The sequence below is a fragment of the Schistocerca piceifrons genome, unplaced genomic scaffold (genome assembly GCF_021461385.2).
Source record: "Schistocerca piceifrons isolate TAMUIC-IGC-003096 unplaced genomic scaffold, iqSchPice1.1 HiC_scaffold_458, whole genome shotgun sequence".
NCBI lineage: Eukaryota > Metazoa > Arthropoda > Insecta > Orthoptera > Acrididae > Schistocerca > Schistocerca piceifrons.
This window is the reverse complement of record NW_025728687.1, coordinates 21062-36557: the sequence shown is the minus strand read 5'-3', so window position 1 is coordinate 36557 and position 15496 is coordinate 21062. Positions and strand designations below refer to the sequence as shown.

The following is a 15496-nucleotide window of genomic DNA, read 5'->3' as shown; positions in this document are numbered from 1 at the left end:
CAGTAGCTATATTGCGAGCAGGACGGGAAACGGCCGCTCGGACAGCTCAAACTTGTCACGATTCGTGTGGAAAAAATTCCGTTCCGGTACCGGGAATCGAACCCGGGCCTCCTGGGTGAAAGCCAGGTATCCTAGCCACTAGACCACACCGGATGTGGCCGTTTCGTTCGACCGTTCGTACGGTCGCTTGTCGCATTTCGTGTCGAGTGCCGCGTCGGCGCCCCCCTCTCTTTGCGAGCATCTTTGCACATACTGACTGGCAAGGCGCGCACCTCAAACGTCGCAGAGCAATGCTTTTGGCTTCACGCTCTGCTGGGAGAAGAGGAAAAGGGAAGCTGTAAGTAGCAATAACAGGAAGTAAACATTTTCCCGCTGAAGCGTTGAAACGCTGTGGATAACAAACAAGAAATACGTTGGCGCCCTAGCAACAGCACCACCATGTCACAGAAAATTAAATGCCCCGGGTGAGGATCAAACTCACGACCTTAAGATTATGAGACTTACGCGCTGCCTACTGCGCTACCGAGGCACGGGTGCACCGCTTGTCCTGGAAACTGGGTAAACACCTTACCCAATATTAGACGTAGAGACACTGTACTTCCTGGATAACGTGTTCTGTTGCTACACGTGCACTGCCGGCCCAGTTGATTGCGGTGCTGCTGCTGCTGTTGCAACGATAGGCAGCACTCCTTGTCGTTGAAGTTCAGTGCCTCGGAGGCACCCGGACCCAGCAACTTGTGAGGCCAGGCCGACGCTAGTCTGTAGAACATGATGCGAGCGTCCTAGTGGGGACCCGCGAGTGCTGCGTTCTCGGTCCTTCTCAAGGGAAATCCAGCTACACATTCTTGTGGATCGTGCATCTCAAGCGCTCAAGCCACGCGGCAGCATTATCGCGGGAAAAGCAAAATGATGCATCGGCCGGGAATCGAACCCGGGCCGCCCGCGTGGCAGGCGAGCATTCTACCACTGAACCACCGATGCTCGGGCCAGCGGTAACTTGGCGCTGCTTGCCGCGCAGATGTCTCAAGGGAAAGTGGGACTGCCGTCAAGCGCCGTAGCATTCTGTGGAAAAGATGCTGCAGACGCTGAATCCTGCACTGCACTGCTCTGCTTAAAAATGCCGCCAGAACGCGGTCCTCTGCGTACTCTTGCGTTGCCGGCGCCCAACTCTTGCCAAAGGATGCGAAGTGTGCGCGGATACGCTGTCCGAATGCGTCTGGATGTGCTCCCCTAGCCTGCCTCGAAATGCGCCTGCCAGGTACGATCACCTTCGGCCGCTGCCGACTGGCGGGAAGCCGACACAGCGCGGACGCGCGGCGCTCGCTTGTGCGGTGGTGGTGTAATGGTCAGCATAGTTGCCTTCCAAGCAGTTGATCCGGGTTCGATTCCCGGCCACCGCAGCAGGCTTTTAATTTCGCGTATGAGTACTTTTGCCACGCGCTCTTAAATTATTGTTTTTTCGCCCTCTTACTCGCTGCATACCAGCCCTTAGTGTGTCTCGACTTGTCTCGACTTTGCTCGGCTGACGCGAGAGCTGACGCTCTCAAATCGGCCTATATCAAAACGACAAGCACGAGAAACGACTGAGAGAGGTAAGGAGGGACACACAGCACGCCCCCTTCATTTCACGGTGGCGTCTCCCTGACCGAATCGGGCTGTAGCTCCGAAAAGAAAGGAGAAACAAAAATAGGAAGTAAAAGTGCCAATAGCGCCCTGTGTTCCCATGCGCTCACCCGCCCAAGTACTGACAAGGGCCAAAGTTGTTACGCATCGGCAATCGGACATTTTCTTTCATTTTCTCTTTATCGGTTGAGAACCAGTGTATTCAAGATATTATGGCCATTGCCGAGTGAATGCTGTAGCGCTCCCCGACGAGTCGGGTTCGGATCCTCTATCAACTTCCACGCAGGGTGATGATCTTTTGGTCACCACACTCGCCAGCTGAAATCGGCGCCGCCTTTTCGTAGTAGGAAAAGAGTAGTGGCCCGTGGGGGGATCGAACCCACGACCTTCGCGTTATTAGCACGACGCTCTAACCAACTGAGCTAACGGGCCTCGGCAGATGCAGTTGCTCAGCCCTACGCTGGAAACAGGTGGCATGAAGCCGCACACCATTTCTATGGTCGTCGTGTGTCTGCTTCCCTAGTCTATATTCTGCTGACGGTCACGAAACAGTAGCTATATTGCGAGCAGGACGGGAAACGGCCGCTCGGACAGCTCAAACTTGTCACGATTCGTGTGGAAAAAATTCCGTTCCGGTACCGGGAATCGAACCCGGGCCTCCTGGGTGAAAGCCAGGTATCCTAGCCACTAGACCACACCGGATGTGGCCGTTTCGTTCGACCGTTCGTACGGTCGCTTGTCGCATTTCGTGTCGAGTGCCGCGTCGGCGCCCCCCTCTCTTTGCGAGCATCTTTGCACATACTGACTGGCAAGGCGCGCACCTCAAACGTCGCAGAGCAATGCTTTTGGCTTCACGCTCTGCTGGGAGAAGAGGAAAAGGGAAGCTGTAAGTAGCAATAACAGGAAGTAAACATTTTCCCGCTGAAGCGTTGAAACGCTGTGGATAACAAACAAGAAATACGTTGGCGCCCTAGCAACAGCACCACCATGTCACAGAAAATTAAATGCCCCGGGTGAGGATCGAACTCACGACCTTAAGATTATGAGACTTACGCGCTGCCTACTGCGCTACCGAGGCACGGGTGCACCGCTTGTCCTGGAAACTGGGTAAACACCTTACCCAATATTAGACGTAGAGACACTGTACTTCCTGGATAACGTGTTCTGTTGCTACACGTGCACTGCCGGCCCAGTTGATTGCGGTGCTGCTGCTGCTGTTGCAACGATAGGCAGCACTCCTTGTCGTTGAAGTTCAGTGCCTCGGAGGCACCCGGACCCAGCAACTTGTGAGGCCAGGCCGACGCTAGTCTGTAGAACATGATGCGAGCGTCCTAGTGGGGACCCGCGAGTGCTGCGTTCTCGGTCCTTCTCAAGGGAAATCCAGCTACACATTCTTGTGGATCGTGCATCTCAAGCGCTCAAGCCACGCGGCAGCATTATCGCGGGAAAAGCAAAATGATGCATCGGCCGGGAATCGAACCCGGGCCGCCCGCGTGGCAGGCGAGCATTCTACCACTGAACCACCGATGCTCGGGCCAGCGGTAACTTGGCGCTGCTTGCCGCGCAGATGTCTCAAGGGAAAGTGGGACTGCCGTCAAGCGCCGTAGCATTCTGTGGAAAAGATGCTGCAGACGCTGAATCCTGCACTGCACTGCTCTGCTTAAAAATGCCGCCAGAACGCGGTCCTCTGCGTACTCTTGCGTTGCCGGCGCCCAACTCTTGCCAAAGGATGCGAAGTGTGCGCGGATACGCTGTCCGAATGCGTCTGGATGTGCTCCCCTAGCCTGCCTCGAAATGCGCCTGCCAGGTACGATCACCTTCGGCCGCTGCCGACTGGCGGGAAGCCGACACAGCGCGGACGCGCGGCGCTCGCTTGTGCGGTGGTGGTGTAATGGTCAGCATAGTTGCCTTCCAAGCAGTTGATCCGGGTTCGATTCCCGGCCACCGCAGCAGGCTTTTAATTTCGCGTATGAGTACTTTTGCCACGCGCTCTTAAATTATTGTTTTTTCGCCCTCTTACTCGCTGCATACCAGCCCTTAGTGTGTCTCGACTTGTCTCGACTTTGCTCGGCTGACGCGAGAGCTGACGCTCTCAAATCGGCCTATATCAAAACGACAAGCACGAGAAACGACTGAGAGAGGTAAGGAGGGACACACAGCACGCCCCCTTCATTTCACGGTGGCGTCTCCCTGACCGAATCGGGCTGTAGCTCCGAAAAGAAAGGAGAAACAAAAATAGGAAGTAAAAGTGCCAATAGCGCCCTGTGTTCCCATGCGCTCACCCGCCCAAGTACTGACAAGGGCCAAAGTTGTTACGCATCGGCAATCGGACATTTTCTTTCATTTTCTCTTTATCGGTTGAGAACCAGTGTATTCAAGATATTATGGCCATTGCCGAGTGAATGCTGTAGCGCTCCCCGACGAGTCGGGTTCGGATCCTCTATCAACTTCCACGCAGGGTGATGATCTTTTGGTCACCACACTCGCCAGCTGAAATCGGCGCCGCCTTTTCGTAGTAGGAAAAGAGTAGTGGCCCGTGGGGGGATCGAACCCACGACCTTCGCGTTATTAGCACGACGCTCTAACCAACTGAGCTAACGGGCCTCGGCAGATGCAGTTGCTCAGCCCTACGCTGGAAACAGGTGGCATGAAGCCGCACACCATTTCTATGGTCGTCGTGTGTCTGCTTCCCTAGTCTATATTCTGCTGACGGTCACGAAACAGTAGCTATATTGCGAGCAGGACGGGAAACGGCCGCTCGGACAGCTCAAACTTGTCACGATTCGTGTGGAAAAAATTCCGTTCCGGTACCGGGAATCGAACCCGGGCCTCCTGGGTGAAAGCCAGGTATCCTAGCCACTAGACCACACCGGATGTGGCCGTTTCGTTCGACCGTTCGTACGGTCGCTTGTCGCATTTCGTGTCGAGTGCCGCGTCGGCGCCCCCCTCTCTTTGCGAGCATCTTTGCACATACTGACTGGCAAGGCGCGCACCTCAAACGTCGCAGAGCAATGCTTTTGGCTTCACGCTCTGCTGGGAGAAGAGGAAAAGGGAAGCTGTAAGTAGCAATAACAGGAAGTAAACATTTTCCCGCTGAAGCGTTGAAACGCTGTGGATAACAAACAAGAAATACGTTGGCGCCCTAGCAACAGCACCACCATGTCACAGAAAATTAAATGCCCCGGGTGAGGATCAAACTCACGACCTTAAGATTATGAGACTTACGCGCTGCCTACTGCGCTACCGAGGCACGGGTGCACCGCTTGTCCTGGAAACTGGGTAAACACCTTACCCAATATTAGACGTAGAGACACTGTACTTCCTGGATAACGTGTTCTGTTGCTACACGTGCACTGCCGGCCCAGTTGATTGCGGTGCTGCTGCTGCTGTTGCAACGATAGGCAGCACTCCTTGTCGTTGAAGTTCAGTGCCTCGGAGGCACCCGGACCCAGCAACTTGTGAGGCCAGGCCGACGCTAGTCTGTAGAACATGATGCGAGCGTCCTAGTGGGGACCCGCGAGTGCTGCGTTCTCGGTCCTTCTCAAGGGAAATCCAGCTACACATTCTTGTGGATCGTGCATCTCAAGCGCTCAAGCCACGCGGCAGCATTATCGCGGGAAAAGCAAAATGATGCATCGGCCGGGAATCGAACCCGGGCCGCCCGCGTGGCAGGCGAGCATTCTACCACTGAACCACCGATGCTCGGGCCAGCGGTAACTTGGCGCTGCTTGCCGCGCAGATGTCTCAAGGGAAAGTGGGACTGCCGTCAAGCGCCGTAGCATTCTGTGGAAAAGATGCTGCAGACGCTGAATCCTGCACTGCACTGCTCTGCTTAAAAATGCCGCCAGAACGCGGTCCTCTGCGTACTCTTGCGTTGCCGGCGCCCAACTCTTGCCAAAGGATGCGAAGTGTGCGCGGATACGCTGTCCGAATGCGTCTGGATGTGCTCCCCTAGCCTGCCTCGAAATGCGCCTGCCAGGTACGATCACCTTCGGCCGCTGCCGACTGGCGGGAAGCCGACACAGCGCGGACGCGCGGCGCTCGCTTGTGCGGTGGTGGTGTAATGGTCAGCATAGTTGCCTTCCAAGCAGTTGATCCGGGTTCGATTCCCGGCCACCGCAGCAGGCTTTTAATTTCGCGTATGAGTACTTTTGCCACGCGCTCTTAAATTATTGTTTTTTCGCCCTCTTACTCGCTGCATACCAGCCCTTAGTGTGTCTCGACTTGTCTCGACTTTGCTCGGCTGACGCGAGAGCTGACGCTCTCAAATCGGCCTATATCAAAACGACAAGCACGAGAAACGACTGAGAGAGGTAAGGAGGGACACACAGCACGCCCCCTTCATTTCACGGTGGCGTCTCCCTGACCGAATCGGGCTGTAGCTCCGAAAAGAAAGGAGAAACAAAAATAGGAAGTAAAAGTGCCAATAGCGCCCTGTGTTCCCATGCGCTCACCCGCCCAAGTACTGACAAGGGCCAAAGTTGTTACGCATCGGCAATCGGACATTTTCTTTCATTTTCTCTTTATCGGTTGAGAACCAGTGTATTCAAGATATTATGGCCATTGCCGAGTGAATGCTGTAGCGCTCCCCGACGAGTCGGGTTCGGATCCTCTATCAACTTCCACGCAGGGTGATGATCTTTTGGTCACCACACTCGCCAGCTGAAATCGGCGCCGCCTTTTCGTAGTAGGAAAAGAGTAGTGGCCCGTGGGGGGATCGAACCCACGACCTTCGCGTTATTAGCACGACGCTCTAACCAACTGAGCTAACGGGCCTCGGCAGATGCAGTTGCTCAGCCCTACGCTGGAAACAGGTGGCATGAAGCCGCACACCATTTCTATGGTCGTCGTGTGTCTGCTTCCCTAGTCTATATTCTGCTGACGGTCACGAAACAGTAGCTATATTGCGAGCAGGACGGGAAACGGCCGCTCGGACAGCTCAAACTTGTCACGATTCGTGTGGAAAAAATTCCGTTCCGGTACCGGGAATCGAACCCGGGCCTCCTGGGTGAAAGCCAGGTATCCTAGCCACTAGACCACACCGGATGTGGCCGTTTCGTTCGACCGTTCGTACGGTCGCTTGTCGCATTTCGTGTCGAGTGCCGCGTCGGCGCCCCCCTCTCTTTGCGAGCATCTTTGCACATACTGACTGGCAAGGCGCGCACCTCAAACGTCGCAGAGCAATGCTTTTGGCTTCACGCTCTGCTGGGAGAAGAGGAAAAGGGAAGCTGTAAGTAGCAATAACAGGAAGTAAACATTTTCCCGCTGAAGCGTTGAAACGCTGTGGATAACAAACAAGAAATACGTTGGCGCCCTAGCAACAGCACCACCATGTCACAGAAAATTAAATGCCCCGGGTGAGGATCAAACTCACGACCTTAAGATTATGAGACTTACGCGCTGCCTACTGCGCTACCGAGGCACGGGTGCACCGCTTGTCCTGGAAACTGGGTAAACACCTTACCCAATATTAGACGTAGAGACACTGTACTTCCTGGATAACGTGTTCTGTTGCTACACGTGCACTGCCGGCCCAGTTGATTGCGGTGCTGCTGCTGCTGTTGCAACGATAGGCAGCACTCCTTGTCGTTGAAGTTCAGTGCCTCGGAGGCACCCGGACCCAGCAACTTGTGAGGCCAGGCCGACGCTAGTCTGTAGAACATGATGCGAGCGTCCTAGTGGGGACCCGCGAGTGCTGCGTTCTCGGTCCTTCTCAAGGGAAATCCAGCTACACATTCTTGTGGATCGTGCATCTCAAGCGCTCAAGCCACGCGGCAGCATTATCGCGGGAAAAGCAAAATGATGCATCGGCCGGGAATCGAACCCGGGCCGCCCGCGTGGCAGGCGAGCATTCTACCACTGAACCACCGATGCTCGGGCCAGCGGTAACTTGGCGCTGCTTGCCGCGCAGATGTCTCAAGGGAAAGTGGGACTGCCGTCAAGCGCCGTAGCATTCTGTGGAAAAGATGCTGCAGACGCTGAATCCTGCACTGCACTGCTCTGCTTAAAAATGCCGCCAGAACGCGGTCCTCTGCGTACTCTTGCGTTGCCGGCGCCCAACTCTTGCCAAAGGATGCGAAGTGTGCGCGGATACGCTGTCCGAATGCGTCTGGATGTGCTCCCCTAGCCTGCCTCGAAATGCGCCTGCCAGGTACGATCACCTTCGGCCGCTGCCGACTGGCGGGAAGCCGACACAGCGCGGACGCGCGGCGCTCGCTTGTGCGGTGGTGGTGTAATGGTCAGCATAGTTGCCTTCCAAGCAGTTGATCCGGGTTCGATTCCCGGCCACCGCAGCAGGCTTTTAATTTCGCGTATGAGTACTTTTGCCACGCGCTCTTAAATTATTGTTTTTTCGCCCTCTTACTCGCTGCATACCAGCCCTTAGTGTGTCTCGACTTGTCTCGACTTTGCTCGGCTGACGCGAGAGCTGACGCTCTCAAATCGGCCTATATCAAAACGACAAGCACGAGAAACGACTGAGAGAGGTAAGGAGGGACACACAGCACGCCCCCTTCATTTCACGGTGGCGTCTCCCTGACCGAATCGGGCTGTAGCTCCGAAAAGAAAGGAGAAACAAAAATAGGAAGTAAAAGTGCCAATAGCGCCCTGTGTTCCCATGCGCTCACCCGCCCAAGTACTGACAAGGGCCAAAGTTGTTACGCATCGGCAATCGGACATTTTCTTTCATTTTCTCTTTATCGGTTGAGAACCAGTGTATTCAAGATATTATGGCCATTGCCGAGTGAATGCTGTAGCGCTCCCCGACGAGTCGGGTTCGGATCCTCTATCAACTTCCACGCAGGGTGATGATCTTTTGGTCACCACACTCGCCAGCTGAAATCGGCGCCGCCTTTTCGTAGTAGGAAAAGAGTAGTGGCCCGTGGGGGGATCGAACCCACGACCTTCGCGTTATTAGCACGACGCTCTAACCAACTGAGCTAACGGGCCTCGGCAGATGCAGTTGCTCAGCCCTACGCTGGAAACAGGTGGCATGAAGCCGCACACCATTTCTATGGTCGTCGTGTGTCTGCTTCCCTAGTCTATATTCTGCTGACGGTCACGAAACAGTAGCTATATTGCGAGCAGGACGGGAAACGGCCGCTCGGACAGCTCAAACTTGTCACGATTCGTGTGGAAAAAATTCCGTTCCGGTACCGGGAATCGAACCCGGGCCTCCTGGGTGAAAGCCAGGTATCCTAGCCACTAGACCACACCGGATGTGGCCGTTTCGTTCGACCGTTCGTACGGTCGCTTGTCGCATTTCGTGTCGAGTGCCGCGTCGGCGCCCCCCTCTCTTTGCGAGCATCTTTGCACATACTGACTGGCAAGGCGCGCACCTCAAACGTCGCAGAGCAATGCTTTTGGCTTCACGCTCTGCTGGGAGAAGAGGAAAAGGGAAGCTGTAAGTAGCAATAACAGGAAGTAAACATTTTCCCGCTGAAGCGTTGAAACGCTGTGGATAACAAACAAGAAATACGTTGGCGCCCTAGCAACAGCACCACCATGTCACAGAAAATTAAATGCCCCGGGTGAGGATCAAACTCACGACCTTAAGATTATGAGACTTACGCGCTGCCTACTGCGCTACCGAGGCACGGGTGCACCGCTTGTCCTGGAAACTGGGTAAACACCTTACCCAATATTAGACGTAGAGACACTGTACTTCCTGGATAACGTGTTCTGTTGCTACACGTGCACTGCCGGCCCAGTTGATTGCGGTGCTGCTGCTGCTGTTGCAACGATAGGCAGCACTCCTTGTCGTTGAAGTTCAGTGCCTCGGAGGCACCCGGACCCAGCAACTTGTGAGGCCAGGCCGACGCTAGTCTGTAGAACATGATGCGAGCGTCCTAGTGGGGACCCGCGAGTGCTGCGTTCTCGGTCCTTCTCAAGGGAAATCCAGCTACACATTCTTGTGGATCGTGCATCTCAAGCGCTCAAGCCACGCGGCAGCATTATCGCGGGAAAAGCAAAATGATGCATCGGCCGGGAATCGAACCCGGGCCGCCCGCGTGGCAGGCGAGCATTCTACCACTGAACCACCGATGCTCGGGCCAGCGGTAACTTGGCGCTGCTTGCCGCGCAGATGTCTCAAGGGAAAGTGGGACTGCCGTCAAGCGCCGTAGCATTCTGTGGAAAAGATGCTGCAGACGCTGAATCCTGCACTGCACTGCTCTGCTTAAAAATGCCGCCAGAACGCGGTCCTCTGCGTACTCTTGCGTTGCCGGCGCCCAACTCTTGCCAAAGGATGCGAAGTGTGCGCGGATACGCTGTCCGAATGCGTCTGGATGTGCTCCCCTAGCCTGCCTCGAAATGCGCCTGCCAGGTACGATCACCTTCGGCCGCTGCCGACTGGCGGGAAGCCGACACAGCGCGGACGCGCGGCGCTCGCTTGTGCGGTGGTGGTGTAATGGTCAGCATAGTTGCCTTCCAAGCAGTTGATCCGGGTTCGATTCCCGGCCACCGCAGCAGGCTTTTAATTTCGCGTATGAGTACTTTTGCCACGCGCTCTTAAATTATTGTTTTTTCGCCCTCTTACTCGCTGCATACCAGCCCTTAGTGTGTCTCGACTTGTCTCGACTTTGCTCGGCTGACGCGAGAGCTGACGCTCTCAAATCGGCCTATATCAAAACGACAAGCACGAGAAACGACTGAGAGAGGTAAGGAGGGACACACAGCACGCCCCCTTCATTTCACGGTGGCGTCTCCCTGACCGAATCGGGCTGTAGCTCCGAAAAGAAAGGAGAAACAAAAATAGGAAGTAAAAGTGCCAATAGCGCCCTGTGTTCCCATGCGCTCACCCGCCCAAGTACTGACAAGGGCCAAAGTTGTTACGCATCGGCAATCGGACATTTTCTTTCATTTTCTCTTTATCGGTTGAGAACCAGTGTATTCAAGATATTATGGCCATTGCCGAGTGAATGCTGTAGCGCTCCCCGACGAGTCGGGTTCGGATCCTCTATCAACTTCCACGCAGGGTGATGATCTTTTGGTCACCACACTCGCCAGCTGAAATCGGCGCCGCCTTTTCGTAGTAGGAAAAGAGTAGTGGCCCGTGGGGGGATCGAACCCACGACCTTCGCGTTATTAGCACGACGCTCTAACCAACTGAGCTAACGGGCCTCGGCAGATGCAGTTGCTCAGCCCTACGCTGGAAACAGGTGGCATGAAGCCGCACACCATTTCTATGGTCGTCGTGTGTCTGCTTCCCTAGTCTATATTCTGCTGACGGTCACGAAACAGTAGCTATATTGCGAGCAGGACGGGAAACGGCCGCTCGGACAGCTCAAACTTGTCACGATTCGTGTGGAAAAAATTCCGTTCCGGTACCGGGAATCGAACCCGGGCCTCCTGGGTGAAAGCCAGGTATCCTAGCCACTAGACCACACCGGATGTGGCCGTTTCGTTCGACCGTTCGTACGGTCGCTTGTCGCATTTCGTGTCGAGTGCCGCGTCGGCGCCCCCCTCTCTTTGCGAGCATCTTTGCACATACTGACTGGCAAGGCGCGCACCTCAAACGTCGCAGAGCAATGCTTTTGGCTTCACGCTCTGCTGGGAGAAGAGGAAAAGGGAAGCTGTAAGTAGCAATAACAGGAAGTAAACATTTTCCCGCTGAAGCGTTGAAACGCTGTGGATAACAAACAAGAAATACGTTGGCGCCCTAGCAACAGCACCACCATGTCACAGAAAATTAAATGCCCCGGGTGAGGATCAAACTCACGACCTTAAGATTATGAGACTTACGCGCTGCCTACTGCGCTACCGAGGCACGGGTGCACCGCTTGTCCTGGAAACTGGGTAAACACCTTACCCAATATTAGACGTAGAGACACTGTACTTCCTGGATAACGTGTTCTGTTGCTACACGTGCACTGCCGGCCCAGTTGATTGCGGTGCTGCTGCTGCTGTTGCAACGATAGGCAGCACTCCTTGTCGTTGAAGTTCAGTGCCTCGGAGGCACCCGGACCCAGCAACTTGTGAGGCCAGGCCGACGCTAGTCTGTAGAACATGATGCGAGCGTCCTAGTGGGGACCCGCGAGTGCTGCGTTCTCGGTCCTTCTCAAGGGAAATCCAGCTACACATTCTTGTGGATCGTGCATCTCAAGCGCTCAAGCCACGCGGCAGCATTATCGCGGGAAAAGCAAAATGATGCATCGGCCGGGAATCGAACCCGGGCCGCCCGCGTGGCAGGCGAGCATTCTACCACTGAACCACCGATGCTCGGGCCAGCGGTAACTTGGCGCTGCTTGCCGCGCAGATGTCTCAAGGGAAAGTGGGACTGCCGTCAAGCGCCGTAGCATTCTGTGGAAAAGATGCTGCAGACGCTGAATCCTGCACTGCACTGCTCTGCTTAAAAATGCCGCCAGAACGCGGTCCTCTGCGTACTCTTGCGTTGCCGGCGCCCAACTCTTGCCAAAGGATGCGAAGTGTGCGCGGATACGCTGTCCGAATGCGTCTGGATGTGCTCCCCTAGCCTGCCTCGAAATGCGCCTGCCAGGTACGATCACCTTCGGCCGCTGCCGACTGGCGGGAAGCCGACACAGCGCGGACGCGCGGCGCTCGCTTGTGCGGTGGTGGTGTAATGGTCAGCATAGTTGCCTTCCAAGCAGTTGATCCGGGTTCGATTCCCGGCCACCGCAGCAGGCTTTTAATTTCGCGTATGAGTACTTTTGCCACGCGCTCTTAAATTATTGTTTTTTCGCCCTCTTACTCGCTGCATACCAGCCCTTAGTGTGTCTCGACTTGTCTCGACTTTGCTCGGCTGACGCGAGAGCTGACGCTCTCAAATCGGCCTATATCAAAACGACAAGCACGAGAAACGACTGAGAGAGGTAAGGAGGGACACACAGCACGCCCCCTTCATTTCACGGTGGCGTCTCCCTGACCGAATCGGGCTGTAGCTCCGAAAAGAAAGGAGAAACAAAAATAGGAAGTAAAAGTGCCAATAGCGCCCTGTGTTCCCATGCGCTCACCCGCCCAAGTACTGACAAGGGCCAAAGTTGTTACGCATCGGCAATCGGACATTTTCTTTCATTTTCTCTTTATCGGTTGAGAACCAGTGTATTCAAGATATTATGGCCATTGCCGAGTGAATGCTGTAGCGCTCCCCGACGAGTCGGGTTCGGATCCTCTATCAACTTCCACGCAGGGTGATGATCTTTTGGTCACCACACTCGCCAGCTGAAATCGGCGCCGCCTTTTCGTAGTAGGAAAAGAGTAGTGGCCCGTGGGGGGATCGAACCCACGACCTTCGCGTTATTAGCACGACGCTCTAACCAACTGAGCTAACGGGCCTCGGCAGATGCAGTTGCTCAGCCCTACGCTGGAAACAGGTGGCATGAAGCCGCACACCATTTCTATGGTCGTCGTGTGTCTGCTTCCCTAGTCTATATTCTGCTGACGGTCACGAAACAGTAGCTATATTGCGAGCAGGACGGGAAACGGCCGCTCGGACAGCTCAAACTTGTCACGATTCGTGTGGAAAAAATTCCGTTCCGGTACCGGGAATCGAACCCGGGCCTCCTGGGTGAAAGCCAGGTATCCTAGCCACTAGACCACACCGGATGTGGCCGTTTCGTTCGACCGTTCGTACGGTCGCTTGTCGCATTTCGTGTCGAGTGCCGCGTCGGCGCCCCCCTCTCTTTGCGAGCATCTTTGCACATACTGACTGGCAAGGCGCGCACCTCAAACGTCGCAGAGCAATGCTTTTGGCTTCACGCTCTGCTGGGAGAAGAGGAAAAGGGAAGCTGTAAGTAGCAATAACAGGAAGTAAACATTTTCCCGCTGAAGCGTTGAAACGCTGTGGATAACAAACAAGAAATACGTTGGCGCCCTAGCAACAGCACCACCATGTCACAGAAAATTAAATGCCCCGGGTGAGGATCAAACTCACGACCTTAAGATTATGAGACTTACGCGCTGCCTACTGCGCTACCGAGGCACGGGTGCACCGCTTGTCCTGGAAACTGGGTAAACACCTTACCCAATATTAGACGTAGAGACACTGTACTTCCTGGATAACGTGTTCTGTTGCTACACGTGCACTGCCGGCCCAGTTGATTGCGGTGCTGCTGCTGCTGTTGCAACGATAGGCAGCACTCCTTGTCGTTGAAGTTCAGTGCCTCGGAGGCACCCGGACCCAGCAACTTGTGAGGCCAGGCCGACGCTAGTCTGTAGAACATGATGCGAGCGTCCTAGTGGGGACCCGCGAGTGCTGCGTTCTCGGTCCTTCTCAAGGGAAATCCAGCTACACATTCTTGTGGATCGTGCATCTCAAGCGCTCAAGCCACGCGGCAGCATTATCGCGGGAAAAGCAAAATGATGCATCGGCCGGGAATCGAACCCGGGCCGCCCGCGTGGCAGGCGAGCATTCTACCACTGAACCACCGATGCTCGGGCCAGCGGTAACTTGGCGCTGCTTGCCGCGCAGATGTCTCAAGGGAAAGTGGGACTGCCGTCAAGCGCCGTAGCATTCTGTGGAAAAGATGCTGCAGACGCTGAATCCTGCACTGCACTGCTCTGCTTAAAAATGCCGCCAGAACGCGGTCCTCTGCGTACTCTTGCGTTGCCGGCGCCCAACTCTTGCCAAAGGATGCGAAGTGTGCGCGGATACGCTGTCCGAATGCGTCTGGATGTGCTCCCCTAGCCTGCCTCGAAATGCGCCTGCCAGGTACGATCACCTTCGGCCGCTGCCGACTGGCGGGAAGCCGACACAGCGCGGACGCGCGGCGCTCGCTTGTGCGGTGGTGGTGTAATGGTCAGCATAGTTGCCTTCCAAGCAGTTGATCCGGGTTCGATTCCCGGCCACCGCAGCAGGCTTTTAATTTCGCGTATGAGTACTTTTGCCACGCGCTCTTAAATTATTGTTTTTTCGCCCTCTTACTCGCTGCATACCAGCCCTTAGTGTGTCTCGACTTGTCTCGACTTTGCTCGGCTGACGCGAGAGCTGACGCTCTCAAATCGGCCTATATCAAAACGACAAGCACGAGAAACGACTGAGAGAGGTAAGGAGGGACACACAGCACGCCCCCTTCATTTCACGGTGGCGTCTCCCTGACCGAATCGGGCTGTAGCTCCGAAAAGAAAGGAGAAACAAAAATAGGAAGTAAAAGTGCCAATAGCGCCCTGTGTTCCCATGCGCTCACCCGCCCAAGTACTGACAAGGGCCAAAGTTGTTACGCATCGGCAATCGGACATTTTCTTTCATTTTCTCTTTATCGGTTGAGAACCAGTGTATTCAAGATATTATGGCCATTGCCGAGTGAATGCTGTAGCGCTCCCCGACGAGTCGGGTTCGGATCCTCTATCAACTTCCACGCAGGGTGATGATCTTTTGGTCACCACACTCGCCAGCTGAAATCGGCGCCGCCTTTTCGTAGTAGGAAAAGAGTAGTGGCCCGTGGGGGGATCGAACCCACGACCTTCGCGTTATTAGCACGACGCTCTAACCAACTGAGCTAACGGGCCTCGGCAGATGCAGTTGCTCAGCCCTACGCTGGAAACAGGTGGCATGAAGCCGCACACCATTTCTATGGTCGTCGTGTGTCTGCTTCCCTAGTCTATATTCTGCTGACGGTCACGAAACAGTAGCTATATTGCGAGCAGGACGGGAAACGGCCGCTCGGACAGCTCAAACTTGTCACGATTCGTGTGGAAAAAATTCCGTTCCGGTACCGGGAATCGAACCCGGGCCTCCTGGGTGAAAGCCAGGTATCCTAGCCACTAGACCACACCGGATGTGGCCGTTTCGTTCGACCGTTCGTACGGTCGCTTGTCGCATTTCGTGTCGAGTGCCGCGTCGGCGCCCCCCTCTCTTTGCGAGCATCTTTGCACATACTGACTGGCAAGGCGCGCACCTCAAACGTCGCAGAGCAAT

The 15496-nt window shown here is 55.2% G+C and overlaps 36 non-coding genes across 36 annotated transcripts; 7 read left to right on the top strand and 29 right to left on the bottom strand.

Annotated features, from left to right (window-relative positions):
- Nucleotides 1-81: 81 nt before the first annotated feature.
- Trnae-uuc lies at nt 82-153 on the bottom strand. The gene has a single exon. It is a non-coding gene; the product is annotated as a tRNA-Glu (tRNA).
- A 303-nt stretch (nt 154-456) lies between these two features.
- On the bottom strand, nt 457-529 carry Trnam-cau. The gene has a single exon. It is a non-coding gene; the product is annotated as a tRNA-Met (tRNA).
- Nucleotides 530-910: 381 nt separating this feature from the next.
- Trnag-gcc lies at nt 911-981 on the bottom strand. The gene has a single exon. It is a non-coding gene; the product is annotated as a tRNA-Gly (tRNA).
- A 347-nt stretch (nt 982-1328) lies between these two features.
- Nucleotides 1329-1400, top strand: Trnag-ucc. The gene has a single exon. It is a non-coding gene; the product is annotated as a tRNA-Gly (tRNA).
- Nucleotides 1401-1981: 581 nt separating this feature from the next.
- Trnai-aau lies at nt 1982-2055 on the bottom strand. Its single transcript has one exon. It is a non-coding gene; the product is annotated as a tRNA-Ile (tRNA).
- A 198-nt stretch (nt 2056-2253) lies between these two features.
- Trnae-uuc lies at nt 2254-2325 on the bottom strand. Its single transcript has one exon. It is a non-coding gene; the product is annotated as a tRNA-Glu (tRNA).
- Nucleotides 2326-2628: 303 nt separating this feature from the next.
- Nucleotides 2629-2701, bottom strand: Trnam-cau. Its single transcript has one exon. It is a non-coding gene; the product is annotated as a tRNA-Met (tRNA).
- Nucleotides 2702-3082: 381 nt separating this feature from the next.
- On the bottom strand, nt 3083-3153 carry Trnag-gcc. The gene has a single exon. It is a non-coding gene; the product is annotated as a tRNA-Gly (tRNA).
- A 347-nt stretch (nt 3154-3500) lies between these two features.
- On the top strand, nt 3501-3572 carry Trnag-ucc. The gene has a single exon. It is a non-coding gene; the product is annotated as a tRNA-Gly (tRNA).
- Nucleotides 3573-4153: 581 nt separating this feature from the next.
- On the bottom strand, nt 4154-4227 carry Trnai-aau. The gene has a single exon. It is a non-coding gene; the product is annotated as a tRNA-Ile (tRNA).
- Nucleotides 4228-4425: 198 nt separating this feature from the next.
- On the bottom strand, nt 4426-4497 carry Trnae-uuc. Its single transcript has one exon. It is a non-coding gene; the product is annotated as a tRNA-Glu (tRNA).
- Nucleotides 4498-4800: 303 nt separating this feature from the next.
- Nucleotides 4801-4873, bottom strand: Trnam-cau. The gene has a single exon. It is a non-coding gene; the product is annotated as a tRNA-Met (tRNA).
- Nucleotides 4874-5254: 381 nt separating this feature from the next.
- On the bottom strand, nt 5255-5325 carry Trnag-gcc. Its single transcript has one exon. It is a non-coding gene; the product is annotated as a tRNA-Gly (tRNA).
- A 347-nt stretch (nt 5326-5672) lies between these two features.
- Nucleotides 5673-5744, top strand: Trnag-ucc. Its single transcript has one exon. It is a non-coding gene; the product is annotated as a tRNA-Gly (tRNA).
- A 581-nt stretch (nt 5745-6325) lies between these two features.
- Trnai-aau lies at nt 6326-6399 on the bottom strand. Its single transcript has one exon. It is a non-coding gene; the product is annotated as a tRNA-Ile (tRNA).
- Nucleotides 6400-6597: 198 nt separating this feature from the next.
- Nucleotides 6598-6669, bottom strand: Trnae-uuc. The gene has a single exon. It is a non-coding gene; the product is annotated as a tRNA-Glu (tRNA).
- A 303-nt stretch (nt 6670-6972) lies between these two features.
- Nucleotides 6973-7045, bottom strand: Trnam-cau. Its single transcript has one exon. It is a non-coding gene; the product is annotated as a tRNA-Met (tRNA).
- A 381-nt stretch (nt 7046-7426) lies between these two features.
- Trnag-gcc lies at nt 7427-7497 on the bottom strand. Its single transcript has one exon. It is a non-coding gene; the product is annotated as a tRNA-Gly (tRNA).
- A 347-nt stretch (nt 7498-7844) lies between these two features.
- On the top strand, nt 7845-7916 carry Trnag-ucc. The gene has a single exon. It is a non-coding gene; the product is annotated as a tRNA-Gly (tRNA).
- Nucleotides 7917-8497: 581 nt separating this feature from the next.
- Trnai-aau lies at nt 8498-8571 on the bottom strand. The gene has a single exon. It is a non-coding gene; the product is annotated as a tRNA-Ile (tRNA).
- A 198-nt stretch (nt 8572-8769) lies between these two features.
- Trnae-uuc lies at nt 8770-8841 on the bottom strand. Its single transcript has one exon. It is a non-coding gene; the product is annotated as a tRNA-Glu (tRNA).
- A 303-nt stretch (nt 8842-9144) lies between these two features.
- On the bottom strand, nt 9145-9217 carry Trnam-cau. The gene has a single exon. It is a non-coding gene; the product is annotated as a tRNA-Met (tRNA).
- Nucleotides 9218-9598: 381 nt separating this feature from the next.
- On the bottom strand, nt 9599-9669 carry Trnag-gcc. The gene has a single exon. It is a non-coding gene; the product is annotated as a tRNA-Gly (tRNA).
- A 347-nt stretch (nt 9670-10016) lies between these two features.
- Trnag-ucc lies at nt 10017-10088 on the top strand. The gene has a single exon. It is a non-coding gene; the product is annotated as a tRNA-Gly (tRNA).
- Nucleotides 10089-10669: 581 nt separating this feature from the next.
- On the bottom strand, nt 10670-10743 carry Trnai-aau. Its single transcript has one exon. It is a non-coding gene; the product is annotated as a tRNA-Ile (tRNA).
- A 198-nt stretch (nt 10744-10941) lies between these two features.
- Nucleotides 10942-11013, bottom strand: Trnae-uuc. Its single transcript has one exon. It is a non-coding gene; the product is annotated as a tRNA-Glu (tRNA).
- Nucleotides 11014-11316: 303 nt separating this feature from the next.
- Nucleotides 11317-11389, bottom strand: Trnam-cau. The gene has a single exon. It is a non-coding gene; the product is annotated as a tRNA-Met (tRNA).
- A 381-nt stretch (nt 11390-11770) lies between these two features.
- Trnag-gcc lies at nt 11771-11841 on the bottom strand. Its single transcript has one exon. It is a non-coding gene; the product is annotated as a tRNA-Gly (tRNA).
- Nucleotides 11842-12188: 347 nt separating this feature from the next.
- On the top strand, nt 12189-12260 carry Trnag-ucc. Its single transcript has one exon. It is a non-coding gene; the product is annotated as a tRNA-Gly (tRNA).
- A 581-nt stretch (nt 12261-12841) lies between these two features.
- On the bottom strand, nt 12842-12915 carry Trnai-aau. Its single transcript has one exon. It is a non-coding gene; the product is annotated as a tRNA-Ile (tRNA).
- A 198-nt stretch (nt 12916-13113) lies between these two features.
- On the bottom strand, nt 13114-13185 carry Trnae-uuc. Its single transcript has one exon. It is a non-coding gene; the product is annotated as a tRNA-Glu (tRNA).
- A 303-nt stretch (nt 13186-13488) lies between these two features.
- On the bottom strand, nt 13489-13561 carry Trnam-cau. Its single transcript has one exon. It is a non-coding gene; the product is annotated as a tRNA-Met (tRNA).
- Nucleotides 13562-13942: 381 nt separating this feature from the next.
- On the bottom strand, nt 13943-14013 carry Trnag-gcc. The gene has a single exon. It is a non-coding gene; the product is annotated as a tRNA-Gly (tRNA).
- A 347-nt stretch (nt 14014-14360) lies between these two features.
- On the top strand, nt 14361-14432 carry Trnag-ucc. The gene has a single exon. It is a non-coding gene; the product is annotated as a tRNA-Gly (tRNA).
- A 581-nt stretch (nt 14433-15013) lies between these two features.
- On the bottom strand, nt 15014-15087 carry Trnai-aau. Its single transcript has one exon. It is a non-coding gene; the product is annotated as a tRNA-Ile (tRNA).
- Nucleotides 15088-15285: 198 nt separating this feature from the next.
- On the bottom strand, nt 15286-15357 carry Trnae-uuc. Its single transcript has one exon. It is a non-coding gene; the product is annotated as a tRNA-Glu (tRNA).
- Between the last annotated feature and the right edge of the window lie 139 nt (nt 15358-15496).